This window comes from Helicoverpa zea, chromosome 23 (genome assembly GCF_022581195.2).
Source record: "Helicoverpa zea isolate HzStark_Cry1AcR chromosome 23, ilHelZeax1.1, whole genome shotgun sequence".
NCBI lineage: Eukaryota > Metazoa > Arthropoda > Insecta > Lepidoptera > Noctuidae > Helicoverpa > Helicoverpa zea.
In genome coordinates this window covers 105,871-120,899 of record NC_061474.1, presented here as the reverse complement: position 1 = coordinate 120,899, position 15,029 = coordinate 105,871, and the positions used below count along the sequence as shown (strand labels likewise).

The 15,029-nt window shown below is 39.3% G+C and overlaps 1 protein-coding gene across 1 annotated transcript in view; it reads right to left on the bottom strand.

Annotated features, from left to right (window-relative positions):
• The window catches only part of LOC124641949 (complexin), a 302,550-nt gene extending 288,940 nt beyond the window's left edge, over positions 1-13,610 (bottom strand). The window contains exon 1 of the mRNA XM_047180216.1: positions 13,487-13,610. The gene's annotated coding sequence lies outside the window, so the exon portion shown is untranslated. The remainder of the gene's footprint in view (positions 1-13,486) is intronic.
• Positions 13,611-15,029: the final 1,419 nt, after the last annotated feature.

Genomic DNA, 15,029 nt, shown 5'->3' with positions numbered 1-15,029 from the left:
TGTTACTATTATATTATACCCCGTCGGAAAATATAACTATACAGCAAAATTATTACGTCTATGCTCATTAAAAATAACATGAAATATTATAACGAGTACCTACCGAGACATTATAAAATATTAGTGTATTAAATAACGTACCTATTATTTCAAATATTTCGCAGATAACAATATTTCGGGGTATGGATCTTAATTTGAGATTCAAGGAAAAATATGGGTTATAAGAAAATATGACGATACCACATTATTATAAGATACTAGCTTCTGCCCGCGACTTCGTACGCGGATCCTGTCCCTTATGCCAGCGACTACGGGATCAGCAAAATCAAAGATCTGAATCGTCTGATATTGAATTTTAAGGGCCCGTTGACTTGAAAACAACGGAATACGCATAATCATTAGAAACGTTCCATATATTTAATTTTTGTACTTACTTCAACGGCAAAAGCACAGCAGACTAAATAAAACGCTGAGAACTGAACCGCAATAGACGTGACCATAGGGACAAAAGTAGTGATTCTAATTAGTCCGCATTTACCTAAGTTGTGTGTGGCAAAAATATTACACGTATTATTACGTAAAAAAAACATTAAATATTACTGAGATGACAAAGTCGTGGTGACTTAGTGGAAGTCGTGGTGGTTTAGTGGGTAGAGAACCAATCTCTCAAGTATGAGCGTGCGTCTTTGATTCCAGGTCTGGCAATTACCTGTCAATGCAACTTTTCTAAGTTCGTATGCACCTACTTTCTACGTATATTTTGGATACCAATGACCGTTATTTGGAGGGGATGTTAAACTGTAGGTTCCGGCTGTCATTGAACATTCTTGGCAGTCGTTATGGGTAGTCAGAAGCCAGTAAGTCTTACCAAGGGGTGTTGGGTTGAGCGGGTAACCGGGTTGTGGAGGTCAGATAGGCAGTCGCGCCTTGTCAAACACTGGTACTCATTTGCATCGTGACTGGAAGTCGACCCTAACATAATTGTCACAAAGGCTCTTGAGATAATAACGACAATAATAAAATGAAATATAAGCACCGCAGGACATCTGAGGCTGATGACGGGAAGTAGCGACCCCGCGGGGCTGTATATACTGAGTTCTCCAGGGAGAGTATACTGTCCCCCATGTTGCTATTCAGTGACTGATTCCCGGGGGCCCAGTAAGTGAGCTGGCGAGTTTCCACCTGCCATTTTTACATGTATCTAATACATTGTCATCGGCAGGTGCCATAGTTCCCGTAGTTTCCCCATTCCTAGTCCATTAGCATCCCATCACAATAGCCCAAGTAGTTTTCATCCACAGTTAGCAATAGTATAGCACAGAACCGGGGATTGTCTTTTTTTTAATGACGTTCACCGGGGATTGTCCTTGGGTTCATTTCTATATTGTATAAAGGGATCGATCGTCGGTTTTGTGTCACCATTTCATTAAAGTTGTCTCAAAAGGGCTTCAGCGTTTTGGCTTCGGCCCCATGTTCGCCTCCCAAAAATTCGGAACTCTGTAGTCCCGAGGTCCGGAAGAGACATAAGTAAAAAATAATAATGAGATAAAACGCAACAAATTCGGAGAGTGGGGGCTCGTGACGCCACATCTAGGTATGTAAAATTTGTACTAAGCAGTGATTTAACACAAAATTCAAGCGTGTTATATCTTCGTTATTATTTGTTTGTGAGAAGGAGAAAAGAAAAAATACGTGTCCATTATTTTAGGGTTATCTAAAAGAGGAACCAATTACTTTTTTTGATTCACCATACTTATTTCATAACATTCATTTCTATACATTTCAAGTGTAGTATTGCTCTTGAAGTTCCACATCAGGTGTTCCAGATCTTCGATTTTTATACGTCAACAGAGAGTGCTTATCAGATTGAACAACTTTTGCTAAAAAGTCATACCTCTATATGCTATAGTCTAGCTGGGCCCCTGGATTTCCACATCAGGTGTTTTAGATCTTCAATTTGTATAAGTCAATAGAAAGTGCTTATGAAATTGAATAACTTTTGCTAAAACGTCATACCTGTATATGGTACAGAGAAGCTGGGCTCTTGGGGTTTCACATCAGGTGCTCCAGATCTTCAAATTTATTATTTCAGCAAAAAATGCTCATCACAAGAAACAATTTTTGCCATGGCACCATTTTTGTATCTCTTATAGTTTTGTTGGTCTGTTGGAGTTCTGCATCAGGTCTTCAAGTTTCGAAGATAAATTATAGCCTATATGTTGACCAGGCTTAATACTGATACAACAAAGAAAAAATTATTGAAATCCGTTCAGTAGTTCGGAAGATTAGCGTGTACAAACAAACAGACATACAGACATACAGACATACAGACAAACAGACAGAATTTTTTTTTTGGATTTGTGCTCCACTACTGTTTCTAAACCCCACCCAATTATTATTTTTTTAATATACTCAATGTACAGACACAGTTTTTTTACAGATTTATTATATGTATAGATAAGCCGATTATCATCCCCTGCAATCAGGAAAAGGGGTTGTTACTTACAACCAATATTTTATACAAAGTGGTTGGTATACGTCTTACATTCAGAATGGCAAATGAACGACAAAGTGTTTTCTGCAACAACCCAAATATAAATACGATCAGGCCAGTTCAAAGATCCCAACTCACTCCCTAGACCTGAGCCCTGACTCTATAGAGAAGTGTGATACGTATAATCCAGAAAATGCGTGACACAAGATGTTTCTGGCCACTAATACTAGTTCTACTCCACATAAACAACTGTGTGTGTCGGTCCGCATGCGTCATCTCGTTACGTCGAGCAATTCCCGTCGGACGTAATGCTGGTAATGCTCCCAGGATCCGCCATCAGAAACAATCGCAACTTTATAGCCAGCCCCCAACAGCTTTCGCGCAAAAAACCTAGGGAGCCGGTGTATTTTAGCGCAGACTTGGGTGTGCTTATGTATCGGCTAAAAGGTTTTTTGTGTTGGCTCGGCCGGGCTCAGACCCCCCCCCCCGCGGCCCGCGCCATAGGTTTCATGGCGCTCACATAAATAAACTTCTGTTATGTCACCATTGTTTCCATGTTTCTTATGATTTCATTAGGAAAAACATCCTATGTGTGTCATGCTTTCATGCTTTTTGGATTGTGTTCAATATAACGGGACAAACTCAAAGAAACTCTCTCAACCTAACTTTTAAACTAAGTCATATCTTTACATTGCTTAAAAGATTGAAATTAAATGTTCCCATACAGTGGTCGTACAGCCCCCACGCCTACGGGTGAGGTAGAGCGGTGCGCTTGTCGTAAATTTGAGCCATTATAACAATATATCTGAGAGGCTATTTTGTGCATCGTTTGCGTCCCGAGATTGCAAGCTTCTATGTATAATTCCATATATTATGGAAATAGGCCATATATTATTCATAATTGTGTAAAATTGGCATGTAAAACAATATAAAATTGATTTAAATTTTATAACTGCAGCGACAGTTATGGGCGACAATAACAATTCATCATTCTTGGCAATAAGAGTATGTCTGTTGACGTAAATTGTCAGTACGAGTATGTTAACGACAATCAAGGGTTTATAAAGATACAGCTCATAAATAGACACTTAAATTGATATACAACACATAACATGCTTTGCTACACTAATTTAAGACCTTATTTGGCAAGGTTTCACTTCAAACTTGCCAAAAAGTTCAATTTTTATATAGTGCTTTATAATTTTATTGCCACTGGTATTTACATTAACAGTATAAGGTCAGACTTCTGCTCCAATTTCCAACATAACACTGTGCCTATTTAGAGATCGACCTCCGTGGCTGTAGGGCCGCACAAATAGGAACAATTAGGAAGCTATCATTGAAACAATTAAACGCAGCGAGTCTGTGGAGTCGCGGCTCACCGATACATCGCCATTGTCCTGTGTTACTGGGCCTTATTGATGTTGTACTAGATTTTTTTTAGATTATAAAAGCTAAAAATCTTAGGTTCCATCATATTAATATTAGCTTATTGCCGTCGACTGCTGAATGAAGCCGTGAAGAATTAGATTAATCCAATAATAAATTACTGAGGAAAGGTATTATTTTAGAAAAGCTATATGTATAGATAAATCTTCAACCTTTTTATTTATTTCCCCGGGTATAAATGAGTTCTATTTATACTTATCGTACTGGTATATATCCGTAACCTAATTTCCCTAATCAAGAACACCTCATGTAAAATTATGTCAGATCGCGGAACAAACACAAAGTGACACATTTCGCGATTAGTACACAACATTTATCAAAGGTACACGAGCTCGTCATGTAAATATGTTTCGCGTTACTCCCCCCCCCCCCTCCTCTACCGCTCCACCCCTGCCTCCTCCTACTACACACCAATGAGGATAATTCCACGATCATTGGCAATGTGGATGGTGAAAACATTCGGGTAAATTAGTTGCAGATATTCACTGAACGAAATTTTATAACAAGCTACCTAAATGTATCCTTGATCTCACGGATAAAAAGTTTAAGAATGTAGTTAAAAACATTTTGATTAAAAAGGCGTATTATAAAATTCAGGATTACATTAATGACAGTGATGCCTGGCGCTAAATTAATATTGTTTTTTCTTTTTCTCTGCACATGTGGCTTCCCCGGCGACCACGGGCACGGGAGTGCCTCCGCCCAGACCAGCCAAGCCCAAGCCAGCAAGACCCCAAATTGCATTGTATAATAACTTGGTTACCCAATATATTTTTTCTTTGAATTGTATAAATTATTTTTCCAGTAAAGATTGCACTAAAATTATTTTGTATAATTTATTAATACATTTTTAGCTCAATTTGGATTGTATAACATTCTCAGGGCTAGTTAGAAAACTGTATGTCTGTAATTATTTTTATTTTCTTTTAAAAAGAGTGTCCATGGAGTTTCTTGCCGGTTCTTCTCCATGAGACCAACTCTTTGGAACCGTGCACCTAACTTTGACGTTTCGAAAGAGCTTTCATAGGCCTATTTGAAATAAAAAATTTTGAGTTTGAGTTTGAGTTTTGAGTTTGAAACAAGGAGTGGAGATATGATCTGAATGAAGCCATACACAACAAAATACGAGATAAAATTAATATGGTCTAGAAAAACAGCATAAGAATTTATAAACACTATAAATGTACATTAAAAAAAATGCACCTTCTGCATTTTCCTACATAGTAAGCTTATATTGAGCAGCCGGCGAAGATGGGAAGGCCGTACTTACTTCCCCGCTTCAGATAAGGCGCGACTTCCGAAATCGATCGGCTAATACGACCACGTTGTCGATGCGAGGAAATCCTGCGCCGACATGCGCGCCCCTTTCATAGTGGTACACTATGGTCTGCATATAAATAAAATGCCCTGGGCTTATATTTTGAGCTGCTAGATTATACCGAGTCTTGGGTACAGATATAACTTCAATTGGCTTTTGAGATCACAAAATGATTTTTCAAAAAGAGTTATCACGTGTTAATGTACTTATTATTAATTTAAATACCAGTTTTTTTTCGAGCTTCACTGATTGAAAGAGCTTTATTCATTTACTAAATATCAAGTTTATTGCCGTGACGTTTGAAGGACAAACGGCACTTCGTTTTATTTTCGTTATAAAGAAGAAAAATCTTGATGATAAAAGCACAAATTAAACCTATCTCAAAACCCTCGGTACTGCGTAATGATACCTACAAATATTCTCATTAATTTGGTTTCCATTAGCTGCGTGTTTGTTGTTTGTTTTATCCGCGCGCAACATGTCCGCCGGCGATCGCGACAACGATATTATGCGAATACTTTACCCCATAGCCCCCTAGCCCCATATCCCCCAAGCCTCCAAGCCCCCAAGCCTCCTAGCCCCATAGCCCCACAGCCCCGGACACTACGCAAGGAGATCATGTTTTTATTTTAAAGATATTCTGCACAAACTCCGGATTATGCTAATATGATATTGTACTCGCGGAACAAAATAGAACAGGTGGGCTTGAGTCGGCAATTACTTTCTCCATCAACTAAACATTGCTTTTAAAAACAAAATAATAAATAATGATCACAATTTTGAATAACGACAATGGTGAATTATCTCAACGTGATGAAATATCACTCAGTGTTTACAAGAGTAATCTCACTGAAATATTTGTGTAAATTGTTTTGAAGGAATTTTCAGAAATTGTATTTGTATTTGTGTCGGTTCCCGCTGAAGTGTAGACAGACAGTGGCCATCATTGTTATCTGTGCGCGGTGCAACGTTATCGCTCGCCTGGGATGTTGCGGACGCTGCGTATTGTTGCCATCTTACCGGCACTTTAAGGAAGATACCTAGTTGAAATTGGCAGAATTTTGATGTTTCCCTTTGTTTGGCATTCCGAGGTAAATACGAAAAGATTTTCTGTTTACTTATAATTTGACTTAGAAAATCGTAAAATGCAGTTGATAACTTCTTAGTTTCAAGCTCCCTGGGGTTAGGATGAGTTTTCTAGATCACAGATTCTGCAATAAATAAGGGTGGTATTTATCAAATATCTAAGTCCAATAGTCGTTAATGATTGAATTACTCCGAGATAACAAGATTAAGGTTTTGGTATATACCAAAACTATTATTATGTTCCCACAAAACACATTTGTATGAAAAGCAAGAAAACATTAGTTGACGACGCGGCACTCCGTCACCTACAAGTGCAGCGAACAGAGATGGATCGCACACTGCTCGCTGTATTATTGATATTCCCATTAGCTCTACTAAATGCCTGCACTAAATATTATTTTTCAGTTCAAACCGCGGTATTTCAGATTGTAGTAGTCATGTGTTACGAACATAAACGACCACTTTAAAGCTAAAGCTTTTATTTACATAGATATTTACAATACATATTTACAATAAATATCAAAAACTATCCTAGTAAAACAAACAACTAAAAAGCGTCAAAAAATTCGTCCCCATCGCTGTCAACTGGGAGCGTGCCCAAGAGGCTGGCAGCATTACCTCGTTGGATCGCCATGCTGATTCTTTGTCCGAGGTAATAGTCTGGTCACGCGAAGCGTCAACCAGCCACCTAGAGAGATCTTTAAATAGAATGTGGGCATTCGGACCCCACGACCCGAGGGTTTCAACCCCAAACGGTTCGAAAATATAGTTTCCGACAAGGTCACTATATTTCCGCCGCTTGAGGTTCTCCGCAGCCGCAGCGGCAGCAGCAGCACAGCACGCAGAACTTGGAAGGTGTGACGACGTATCGACACAGGTTGCGTCCCATACTAAAGGCCTACCCATCTTCCAAGGGAATAACGACATGCCGTCTGGTCTCGTACCGTTGTTAAGCCGTTTGGTTCTAATACGGCTGGTACCCCGACGGCAACAAGAGCTCGACGTATAATGTCATTGATGTTTGCATGCCGCGCAATACGGCTGCACGACAGGCCGTGGTGTCCGAGGCTGGTGACTAAAGTGATATCGTAAAACAACTTATAACTTGCTTCGTGAATGCATTTTAAAACAAGAGTAAGACTATGCACTGGGCAATAGCCATAAAGTTGGTTTCATAGTCTTTGATAATAGCAGGAGTTAAATAGTATTTTACCTACCTATCCAGGAACTAGAAGTTTCCAAACTCGCACTATTCCTTCGTGAGTACCTACTTCCGCAGGTATATATGGGACCTCTAATTAGTTTAGTAAATAGGTTTTGCCCATAGTGAGGGTAATCGCAATAAAATCTAAGTGGAGCGGTCCTCGGCGGAGGATCCGCGCGGAAGTGCCACTTCAGGTGAAAATGTAACTGTTAATACTCGCTAAACACATAACCCCGGATGAAGCAAATATAGTCCCGCCCCGCGAGTGTCCGCTTGTTCCCAATGTGCCCACTTAGCAATAAAACTAACGCAATTGCTATCAGGAAGGTAACACCCGGGAGAGATTACACACCTACTTGTACTTCTGTCATTAGAAATTGCCAAATTACTCTATTCATAACGTATCTAAAGGTGGCCGTGGTCCACATATTCATGCTAACATTAAAAGGAAAATAATAGTCACTGCAACAGTCTTCTGTGTCTCATAAATCTTGGAAGGTAATATTTTATAAGGCAGCAATCGGTTCAGTTGCCGTGAGAAAAACAACAGGCTAGGAAAGCTACCACAGTTACACGTGAAAATTATCTCTACAATTAAGGAAAAAATATGATAAAATACTTATCATTATGCCAAGTCGGCAATACTTGTGATCGGAAACAAAAGACTAAAAGACTTATTTAAGTATAAATAATTTGTTTACTTCTGGCGCAAGTTTTATAAAGGCTGTATCTAGAAATTGCGTAGTAGACAACAAACTTATTGAGAATTATTAGCCTCAAAAGAATAATGTAAGTAAACACATCAGCAGTAAATAAAGGCTTCATTGTAGGGTGACGAGTCAATTCCCGGCGCCAACAGCCAATGGGAAGTGATCAGCTGTTATACAGCCGAGACGCGAGTTACATACATACATAAACACATACTTATAGTGGATACCATGGTCACACAGGGTGGAGGCGATTAGCTAAACATATTACATTTTAGAAGTAAGCTACTGCATAGGCCATTTTTAAGCTGTGCTCTACCGGCCTCATTGTGTCCACCTTATAAAATGCACCACCTGCTTACCACCTGCATAACATATGAAATGTCAATAAATAATTAAGTACATGACGGTTTTACTTGGTGGATTTTCAATAAAAGCCTTGACAATAGGCTATGAATCTACAGATAGGCTATGAATCTACAGATAGGCTATGAATCTACAGATAGGCTATGAATCTACAGATAGGCTAGAATACGGTTAGGTTACCAATGCGGTTTCATTGGCAAAGACTTTGTTTGCTAAGTTATTTGAAGGCAAAAAAAATGTATTTATATTGAAATATGTATAGTGTATGTGTGGTGAGCGATCAAACAGCTGTTCGTGACATGCAGCCCGGCGAGGACGGCAAGCGCACTAACCGCACAATACATACAGCACTTCTATACGTTTACACGCAAAATGACATATTCTGCATGCACTATATTACTTTTAGAAATATATATTTATCGATAAAAAAGTAAAGGAACAACAACTCGAGGAAACCTGAACTATATAGTCTGAAATCACCAACCTGCAGTGAGCAAGCGTGGTGATTAACGCTCAATCCTTCTCCGTGTGAGAGAAGGCCTGTGCCCAGCAGTGGAACGATAAAAAGGCTGTAACTAACTATATGTTACTTTTATTTTAAAACTTTCGTAGCTATAAGAAACGAATAAAACTCATTAAATGGTAACAGAAGCAGAGGAAAGAAAGCGAACGATAAGTCGAGTGTAGTGCAACAATGTCGAGGTAACTGCGACTTTATGTAATAACAACGAGACAGAACACAGACACAAACACACAGACAGACAGGCGCGATGACGTCACAACCCCAGCGCGGACCCTAATGAGATCTAATGCTTACTTTTAATTCACTCTTGCATTCATAATTGCATTTGAATTTTAAAATGAAATGACGACAGTGGCGACCTCTGCTGCTGTAGAGTTATTTAAAGTTTTGTTCTGTTAGCCAGATGGTTGTTTTAAATAGGAGTTGGAAGTAAAACTCTTGAGAGTTATGTCTGGTCTCTCAACAACAGAGTACTGCTGTATCGTGATCATGGGTTGCACAGTACCTATCTATTTTTGGCTGTTCTAACAATTGGATGATGAAGAGCACACAATAACTGTTATTGTTAAGTAACTACTATGTGTGTGGAAAAATGATGTCAGTCAACATATTGATTTCTGACTCTTACGCGATTTTATAATATTAATATAACCGCGATAAAATCCGTAAAAGTAGTTTTATTTTTTAATGTCATTTAAGTTAGCATTTAGTTATTATTTACTGAAAAAAAAACCATATACAAAAATTGAACTCTAAGCTTTATCTACACAGAAGCTGTTGGTAAACCCTTTAATAAATAAATAAATAAATTATTTACTGAAGAAGAAACATTTTACACAAAACTTGCTATTCGATCTGCTGCACAATTTAATACAAAATATGATATTTTGTTGCAACGATTCCATGAATTCGCTCAAAGAACTCCTTTGACGATCTCAGATAAAATATCTCGTTCAGAATTGCATCTTAACAAAGATCGCGAGCAATTCATCGATATTACATCATTAAATATTACTTCCCGACTGTATCAAAGATATCTTACAGAGTTACAACGTTTAAAAGCACATTGAAGGGTATTACAGTGATTTATATTGCTAAACAACCATGTACCCTATGATCGCGATGCAGATCTGTTAATTACGAGTGGCATTTGGAAGCAAGCAGCTACCTTCGTCCAGAGCACTAGACGCTCAGTGTATCCAATTACCAGTCGTTAGTGGAGTGAACAAAGCCCCCCTCCCCGCAGCTCGCGACACAAAGCCTTTCCGCAGCGGAGACTTTAACTGCATTGACGTCTTCATTGCTTAATCCTTCAGAACAGATTCGTCAATGGACTCAATACCTACAGTTACAGATGAACTAATAGTTCAACTTGCTAGCTTGGAAGAACATGCAAACAGGGATTCGATTCTTTACCTAAGCGATATACGATTGATATCCATAGACCAAATGGCAGACCAATACCAAACCAATGAAATGTCATTCTAATACGATCGGACTTATATTAGTAACAGAATGCCCGCTAAGGTTAAATTGAGATTCAATTGTTATACAATTGTCACATTATTAACTTAGCAGCACCAAGCCCCAGTTATAATAAATCTTAGTATGTACATTAACATGAACATAGCGATACGACAGATTTACGAGCGTACAGCACAGTGAACAGTGACCTTGGTGTGTTCCTGCAGCAGTCGGTGAAAATAAATCACTGGAGCGATAAGTCCGCGTTCATACTAATATCGCTAATAAATTGAAAATTAACTTGATATCATGTATCGCGATGGCACTTTTTTTATTTTTTTTTATTTATTTATTATTTCAAAAATGTACAATTTTAAAATAAACATTTTCCCACAAAACCGGTTTAGCGGTTTGACTGTGGGCTTGAACATGGTCCTCATCTTGTTTCTTATACAGTCTCTTACTAAAATCTCATCAATTTTTATGAAAAGTACTAGCTAGGGAACGTTGAAATAAACTAATTTTGAGTTATTTTTTTATTTTGTTTCTTCCTTTCTTTTTTGGGTTTTATCCTTTCCAAAAATGAGGAGTTCCTCAATTAGGATATTTTGGATCTTTGCAGTTTAGAGACGTAAAATATTTAAGCATTGATTCTATTGTAAACTTCTTGTTAAAACTGTACAGTTGTGGCAGATTTGTCTCGTAGGTAATGAGAAAATTGTATTCCAAATAATGTATTGTGATACGAGTCTCATCCTTTCGGAATAATTCCCCGAACAGATGCTTATTAATATCTATTAATTTTACGTGTTTGAGGAAACGGGAAGTATCTCATTAGAAACCGAACACAAGCCTCTTGATTGTGACTGTCCAAGTGTAAAATTGTTCACAATCACAATTGTCATTTTAATTATAAGTTAATTTAAGTTACAAGTTTATTGTCTGCAATCTCTTCTGATGTGCTTAATCAAGATGGACTGGGACTTTGACTTTGGAAAGCTCAGAGCTTTCCAAATAAAGTATTTGACTACCTACGTTATCGCTAGAAAATAACTATTTGTTTGAATGAACATTTTAAACTGTACAACGTTACCCTTCAGTTGTTTTCCAAACGTCAGATGCTGGGGTCAGCCCTCAACCCTCCCAAACTAGCGAGCTTAATTAACAGGCGCGGCTCACGCGAAACTGTTGCTAATCCACATAGACATAAGGCGCATTTTACATCGGCGCGGTGCGGTTTAATTATTATAATTCATATCGCCTAGTAATTGCAGAGTTTGAAGTGAAAGCCTTTCATCTGAGCGTCTGCGTCACTAATGGCGTATAATCCTAGACACGGCCGCGGGAAACTCTCGGCTTCTACTCTTTACAATTAGGCTCCGTCCTATACCTAAGCTATGTAACATTACACTGGATATGAAAGAAGCTAACATTATCTTCAGTCGATATCAAACTAGTAACCGATCAGATCTTATTTCAACCCCTGTTCTTTAACTGATATCCTTAAAAATTATATAATTTTAAACAAAAACGCAAAAAAATGGAAAAGTGTGAAGCTGCCTCTCTTTCTCTACTCATTTGTTTTTTTTTTTATGGACTACCCTAGATCTGGAGGTATCCCAGTACAATAACTGTCAAGTGTAACTGTGTAATCTTATGAAGCTAATTAGAATTTCCTATTTTTCGCGCGTGGAAAATCTCCCCATATCGAACACTCGGATGTTATAAGTGCTGGCAGTAAATGTCAGCCGTATGATGAGAAGCCATATTGTTGGCGTCAGCTGTTGTGATCCCGCGCCTGGACTTGAACAGCTGACCACTACTGCACGCCTAGTACAAGATGTAGGCGGTCTTTGTTCCCGTCATTAAGGAAAATGATAAGGAACGTACCAAAATCTGTAAATGCTGAGAAGAGGAATGTACAGAATAAAGAGATTGGAATGACCCCAGAATTTGGCACGAATTCCATATTAATCGCCTGGGTGTAAGTGTGTGCCCGCGATGTTCCCGGGCGGGCGCCGGGCACGTCGGGTCAAGCGGGGCACGATGTGTTGTGACCGACGATTACGACGAGCCCGCACCGAGCAAACCCACTGTAACGCCGCTTATTTATATTCATTGTTCAGAACTTTCCTTAATTGTACATTGTGTCACACAAAGCGGATTAAATATTGCGATTCAACTTAAAAGTAGGGAGCAGTCGTTGAATGAAAACTCTTCAAGAAAAACCAAAGCAAATAGACTTGAATGTAACAATGGATTGTAAAGGTTCTCGTACGTACAGTTGCTCCGAATTATTTAGTAGGAGCCCAGGCTAATTAGTATTTCGGGAAATCGATTCGCGCTCTTTGTACTCTAATACGAAGATATTAGATAACATTTCCGATACATGCCGATAAAACATGCAGCTCTAGAATGTTTACATGAACAATATTAATAAATCTGGTCTATTTACGTATTTTCGTCCAATTAAATAATGTTCTGATGCCATTCACACAGATGATGAAAGTGAATATTGTCGTGTTATGCAACCAGCACGTCATAATACTCAAAATAAACATATAAATGGAAGAAACCTCGGTAGTTGACACGATCAGCGCTCGGCCGTCGCGTTGTTCACAAATCGCGCGCGAATCCGCGTGACGTAGCTAGCGCGGCCAGCACAACAATGCATGAGTCAGTGCTGCCTTATCACGCGTAATGTAATTAGTAGGCAGGCGGCCGCTGCCACCAGCACACGCTACCTACTGCCACTGGCGAACATCATAATTGTTTGTATATATCATATAACGTGTAACTCACAGTGCTGCAGCGCTCGCCTCGCGGGATACTGCACACTGGCGAGGGTCGGGAGATATACTGAGAGTGCACTTACCGCGAGGTGTTGATGGTCGGTGGTGTCGACAGCGAGTGGCCAGTGAGGTTATTCGTGTGTCGGAGGCGGTCGCGATACGTGCGTCCCGCGCGATGGCCCGGCGCCGACTGGCCGCGTCGATCGATAGCCCCGCCATCGCCGCGTTACGTTTCCTTTACACCAATCATTTCGAACCAATGTTACTTTTTTATGAAGTATTTTTTTCGTGGCAACGAAATTATTGCGATGTGCCAGCGATAGACATCGCTCGCTGTTCTCGTAAAGAAAAGCGGCATTATCATTTACTGGATGTCGATACTGAAGCGCTGTGGGAATTGTATAGAGTTTCCGATCGCATCTCACATAACATTAGGAGAGCGTCTCGTGCCGCGCACTGCACACTCAACTCTTTGTTTACTTGTATAAATGAGTTGCTGATAACGCGATTATCAAAGTAGATCAGCTGATGATAAGACTTTTGCTATCATTATTAATAACAACTGTCGTATTATGTGAAGTTCAGTAATGTTATTGTTGCACGGTTTGTCCAAGTAATCGAGTATGTACATAAATAAGTGATGGCTACGCTAATCACTCTATTGAGGGTATTCATTAGTCATATTTTGACGGATATTAATGTGTGTATAGTTTGATGTGAGGCAAGGTCAATGTTTCCAGGTCAAGTTCAATTAGCAGTAGAGTGCAGGCGGCAGTGATTACTGCAGCCGAGGAGCCGGCAGTTAATGCTAATGACGCTGATAACAGAAAACGATTCCTAAGATTGGTGACCATCTGGAGAGCGCTCCGAGGCTGGTTTTTTGAAGAAGTTATCGTTAAGGGAATAGTTATCGTCAAACTGTTCGCCAAAATGTTTTTGAGCTGATATTTAATGTAACTATTTCTGGTTGTCTTTATCGGTTATTAGCTAGGTTTATAGGTGTATAGTGTAGACTAAAACAATAATAGTTTTTGAGTTTAAATAGAGCAAGTTTTCCATTGACTGCTAATTGGCCTGATGTCTCTGTGGAGCGGTGATTTCATCGCTCTCGATGATGTAGCTACGTTTGTCAGATAAAGGAAAACATTCCCCGTATTTGCGCGTCATACGTCCCCGAGTAAAGCCGGGAGTAACAGCTAGTGTTGTGACAGATGTCGAACTAGGTAGTTCGATGAATACGATGCGACGTGCAGTTCACCTGAACTAGTTCGATAGATGATTGTGAACGTAATACAGTGTGGAACAACTTCTCACCTGCTTTTGTTTAGTTCTACTAAACTACCGACCTAACAAAACTGGGAGGATTAATAAATATAAATAAAGTTGACGTTCTTACATCTCTTAGATGACCGAAGAGCTATGAGCTGATTGGGCTGGTGTGATGACGTCACAGATAGAGGCCCTGAGTCGTCGTCTATACGTTGGCTCAAGTGACTGGTATTCATTGCTAAGCATTCTATATGTCACCAGTTTCGGAGTCAATTGTGGTGATGCTCCCGACCTACCTGTGGCCTGTCATCAGCTCGTGTCATCGTCATGGCGAAAAAAATACGCAAGCCTGACATA